At 45.1% G+C, this 6,000-nt stretch overlaps 1 protein-coding gene across 1 annotated transcript in view; it reads left to right on the top strand.

Annotated features, from left to right (window-relative positions):
* Positions 1-4,390: 4,390 nt before the first annotated feature.
* LOC130284679 (serine protease 27-like) overlaps positions 4,391-6,000 on the top strand; it is a 58,494-nt gene continuing 56,884 nt past the window's right edge. The window contains exon 1 of the mRNA XM_056535304.1: positions 4,391-4,435. The gene's annotated coding sequence lies outside the window, so the exon portion shown is untranslated. The remainder of the gene's footprint in view (positions 4,436-6,000) is intronic.

Here is a 6,000-nt window from a genome sequence, read left to right as displayed (position 1 = left end):
GCAAATCATAATGCAAAAAGCTCTGTATAACACTACTAGGATCACCAATGAATGTATCCAAGTAGTCTTGAATTGTTTTAAGGCCAAGTTATGGAGAGCAGTGGCGTTGCTAGGGTTGGTGTCACCCGGTGCAGTAGAAAATGGTGTCACCCCATACCTATCCCCTCCCCCCAGTAAGTTTTTAGCCTGTTGTGACAGACACCACTGTTGTAGCGCATTGTGAGAAATTCCAGTATAATAATCAGATATACCAGTTGCCACAGAATAGGAAAGTGTTAAAGAAGTTTTCACCATTTAAATATACAGCTCCCATAATTACTTAAAGGGGTACTCCACTGGAAAACATTTACTTTTATATCAACTGGTGCAACTGGTGCCAGAAAGTTAAACAGATTTTGAAACTACTTCTATTTAAAATCTTAACCTTTACAGTACTTATAAGCTGGTGTATGCTCCACAGGAAGTTGTTTAGTTCTTTCCAGTCTGACCACAGTGCTATTTGCTGACACCTCTGTCCATGTCAGGAACTGTCCAGAGCAGCATAGGTTTGCTATGGGGATTTGCTCCTACTATGGACAGTTCTTGACATGGACAGAGGTGTCAGCACAGAGCACTGTGGTCAGACACAGACACATTAGGTAGCATAGATTCCCCACATTTGGTAGCACAGATTCCCCACATTAGGTAGCAGTTTCCCCACATTAGGTAGCATAGACTCCGCACATTATTTAGCATAGACACCCGACATTAGGTAGCATAGACTCCGCACATTTGGTAGTAGTTTCCCCACATTAGGCCGCAGGTTCCCTTGCAGGTTCCCCACAATGGGTCAAAGTCTCCCCACATTAGATCGCTGGTTCAACCCCCCCCCCCCCCCCCTCCACAAAAAAAAAAAAAAAAAAAAACATACAACACAGAGAGACACACACACAAACACACACACAGTCAGAGAGACACACGCTCACAGACAGACACACCCCTTCAGAGAGACACATGCTCACAGACAGACACACACAGAGACACACATACAGAGTCACACACAGTCACACAAACACACACACACAGAGTCACACAGTCACACACAGAGTCACATACACACACAGAGTCACACACACACAGAGTCACACACAGAGTCACATACACACACAGAGTCACATACTCACACACAGAGTCACACACACACAGAGTCACACACACACAGAGTCACATACTCACACACAGAGTCACACACACAGAGTCACACACACACAGAGTCACATACTAACACACAGAGTCACACACACACACAGAGTCACACACACACAGAGTCACACACAGAAGTCACATACACACACAGAGTCACATACTCACACACAGAGGTCACACACACACAGAGTCACACACACACAGAGTCACATACTCACACACAGAGTCACACAGTCACACACACACACCACACAGAGTCACACACACACACAGAGTCACATACTCACACACAGAGTCACACACACACAGAGTCACACACACACAGAGTCACACACAGAGTCACATACACACACAGAGTCACATACTCACACACAGAGTCACACACACACAGAGTCACACACACACAGAGTCACACACACACACACAGAGTCACACACACAGAGTCACACACACACAGAGTCACATACCTAACACACAGAGTCACACACACAGAGTCACACAGTCACACACACAAGAGTCACATACACACACACACACACAGCGTCACACACAGACGGTCACACACGGGATGGTCACACACAGACAGAGACACACAGACAGAGATAGAGACAGACAGAGAAAGACACACACACTCACCCATCCAGCGCAGCGATCCTTCTCTCCGGGCGCCCTGCGGTGGGACGTCAGGCCGTGGAGGCCGGGCACAGTACTGGTGAAGGCGAGGGGGGGTGATGACGGACGGGCGCACAGTGCAGGTGAAAGCCGGGGGGGGTCAAGGGGTGCTGAAGGACGGGCGCACAGGTGAAGGCCGGGGGGGGGGGGGTGCTGATGGACGGGGAGGCCGGTCGGCACAGATGGGGGGTGTCGGTGTAGCTGGAGAGGGGGTGGTGGTTGCTGCAGAGCGTCTTGGTGTCACCCCCATTAGGTTGGTGTCACCCGGTGCGGGCCGCACCCCCCGCACCCGGGTCGCAACGCCACTGATGGAGACATGGGGCAGTGGAAGTAGAGGAAAAGGAAACTGGCGATGGCGCTGCTCGATCAGGTATAATTCACAAGGAAATTGGAGTTATAACACCACCTTAAGTATAAACGTATAAATCTTTATTGAAAATGTTTTACATAAAAAACATATAGATGCAAAAAAGTGAAGTATTGCAATGGAAATCCAACACAAAAATATCTGGCGCAGAGTAAGAATAATACATACAAATGAGTACATAGAGATTGTCCACACCCTGTATATAGCAATCTATGGAATAATACAGTTTAGCCACTGTGGGCTATCCATACAAATGCTGCATAATAATGTATCAGGATTAGCTAGTAATATAACCCAGAGCTGGTATATAGCCAGGTCTGAGAGTGCATAGTGAAATACAATGATATTGGGGACAACATGTCTAAGTATTCAGTGAATACACTGAATACTTAGACATGTTGTCCCCAATATCATTGTATTTCACTATGCACTCTCAGACCTGGCTATATACCAGCTCTGGGTTATATTACTAGCTAATCCTGATACATTATTATGCAGCATTTGTATGGATAGCCCACAGTGGCTAAACTGTATTATTCCATAGATTGCTATATACAGGGTGTGGACAATCTCTATGTACTCATTTGTATGTATTATTCTTACTCTGCGCCAGATATTTTTGTGTTGGATTTCCATTGCAATACTTCACTTTTTTGCATCTATATGTTTTTTATGTAAAACATTTTCAATAAAGATTTATACGTTTTATACTTAAGGTGGTGTTATAACTCCAATTTCTCTGTATACATTCATTTATGGAGTTCCCCTGTCCTTGACAGGATTAGTACACACTCCCCTATGGGTGCCATTGGGGCACATGTGAGTGTATGGTGTATTTTTTTAGGACTTTGGTATTCATAATTCACAAGAAGTCCAGATGTAAAGAGTATCAAATGTAATGACAAAAAATACAGTAGGACAGAATAGGACAGAGAACAAGACGCGTTTCAGGAGTAACGTCTCCCTTTTTCAATTGTGAGGAATAGCTGTCTGTCCCTACACAATTGAAGAAGGGAGAAGTTACTCCTGAAACGCGTCTTGTTCTCTGTCATATTCTGTCCTACTGTATTTTGTGCCATTAAATTTGATACTCTTTACATCTGGACTCCTTGTGAATTCTACCTGATCGAGCAGCGCTATCATCGGTTTCCTTTTCCTCTACTTCCACTGCCGTCTGACCTGCCGACCCCTCGAAGACATCGACCTTTACCAACGGGCTGCAGCTCCTGATCGCACATCTGTACCCCAAAACGGAGGGGTTATACGAATGAACCCAAGGTGAGCATGATACCATCCGAAGTCACCTAGGGACCCACTGATCACACCGAGTTACACGAGGCGCTATCCTCCTTTTTTGTATATTCTCTCATCCACGGAGACATGTGGGAACCCATGGTAACTAATGCACCATTTCCAATGCTTGCGTGGATGAGTGGATTTTGAATGCTTTTTAAAACTAAAATAAAGTATCCCAGGTTTTCGGTAGATTCTGCTGGTGTTATAATGTACACGGAGGTATCGGAAGAAAATTATTTTTTTCCCTAGAGTTCCAAATATTATCCTGTTTGGGAGTAGCAACAGGAATAGTGATGGAGAAATAGCTTTTGTAAACATTAAAACATTTGAAAAATGTATCCCTTCTTTTGGGACCACGGCGGGTTGTCTACGTTTAGGCCTGGCTGGTAATAGTAGTACATCTCTTTGGTGACGATATATGACAGGGTGGAATACCGAATGTAAAAACATTGTCATCATGTACTACAGTGTGAAGATGCGGCTGCTCCTTCCTCTTGCAGCGGTAGTGCTGGCAGAGGGAGTGGAGCATTGACTCAGCGGAGGGTGGATACTGGACCATCGTTCATCAGGTGTTTAGTGCTGAAAAGTTATGGCAAACTGGCTGCATAGCTTCTCCAAAGGCTGTCCAAGCATGCTGGAAAATGTAGCTTTGCATGTAGTTAAGGCACCCTGGTTGGGAAACACTGCACTACATGCTCTTTTCCACCTGAAGCCTTCATAAGGTACTTTCTATAAAATCCTCATTCATTTTTATGTGCAGCACCTATACAGACCACTAGAGGGCGATACAACTGTGAAAATAAAGTCACAAATGACAGTGAAAAAGTAAAAAGAGGATGAAACTGAATACATCCAGAGCAGAGATCACAATGAAGCTCCTGGGACTGGATACTAGCACAGTATCACTTCTGCCCGGTATGTTGGGTGTCACTCTTAGAACATTCTAGCAGGCCCGCACAGTAACACTTCTCTTTTCTGTGTGCTGGGCACCATGTTGAGGTTTTTCCTGTGAACATGATCCTAGCACAGTACAACTTCTCTTCCCTGTATGCTGGACACCATGTTGCATATTTCCTGTGAACTTGATCTCTCCTGCACAGTACAACTTTTCTCTCCTTTAAGCTGGACACCATGATGAGTATTTCCTGTGAAATGACCGGGGTGAAGACTTTCTGGATACATTGTATATAGTGACCGGGGGGGAAGGCTTTCTGGATACATTGTATATAGTGATCGGGGGTGAAGACTTTCTGGATACATTGTATATAGTGACCGGGGGTGAAGACTTTCTGGATAAATTGTATATAGTGATCGGGGGTGAAGACTTTATGGATACATTGTATATAGTGACCGGGGGGGGGGGGAAGGCTTTCTGGATACATTGTATATAGTGATCGGGGGTGAAGACTTTATGGATACATTGTATATAGTGATCGGGGGTGAAGACTTTCTGGATACATTGTATATAGTGACCGGGGGGGGGGGGGGAAGGCTTTCTGGATACATTGTATATAGTGATCGGGGGTGAAGACTTTCTGGATACATTGTATATAGTGACCGGGGGTGAAGAATTTCTGGATACATTGTATGTAGTGACCGGGGGGGGGGGGGGGGGGAAGGCTTTCTGGATACATTGAATATAGTGATCGGGGGTGAAGACTTTCTGGATACATTGTATATAGTGACCGGGGTGAAGACTTTCTGGATACATTGTATATAGTGATCGGGGGTGAAGACTTTCTGGATACATTGTATATAGTGACCGGGGGGGGGGGGGGGAAGGCTTTCTGGATACATTGTATATAGTGATCGGGGGTGAAGACTTTATGGATACATTGTATATAGTGATCGGGGGTGAAGACTTTCTGGATACATTGTATATAGTGACCGGGGGGGGGGGAAGGCTTTCTGGATACATTGTATATAGTGGCCGGGGGTGAAGACTTTATGGATACATTGTATATAGTGATCGGGGGTGAAGACTTTCTGGATACATTGTATATAGTGATCGGGGGGTGAAGACTTTCTGGATACATTGTATATAGTGACCGGGGGGGGGGGGGGGAAGGCTTTCTGGATACATTGTATATAGTGATCGGGGGTGAAGACTTTCTGGATACATTGTATATAGTGACCGGGGGTGAAGAATTTCTGGATACATTGTGTATAGTGACCGGGGGGGGGGGGGGGGAAGGCTTTCTGGATACATTGAATATAGTGATCGGGGGGTGAAGACTTTCTGGATACATTGTATATAGTGACCGGGGGTGAAGACTTTCTGGATAAATTGTATATAGTGATCGGGGGTGAAGACTTTCTGGATACATTGTATATAGTGACCGGGGGTGAAGACTTTCTGGATACATTGTATATAGTGATCGGGGATGAAGACTTTCTGGATACATTGTATATAGTGACCGGGGGTGAAGACTTTCTGGATACATTGTATATAGTGACCGGGGGTGAAGACTTTCTGGGAT

Source organism: Hyla sarda, chromosome 8 (assembly GCF_029499605.1).
Source record: "Hyla sarda isolate aHylSar1 chromosome 8, aHylSar1.hap1, whole genome shotgun sequence".
Lineage (NCBI taxonomy): Eukaryota > Metazoa > Chordata > Amphibia > Anura > Hylidae > Hyla > Hyla sarda.
The sequence above is the reverse complement of the archived record's forward strand: the minus strand, read 5'-3'. Positions and strand labels throughout refer to the sequence as shown.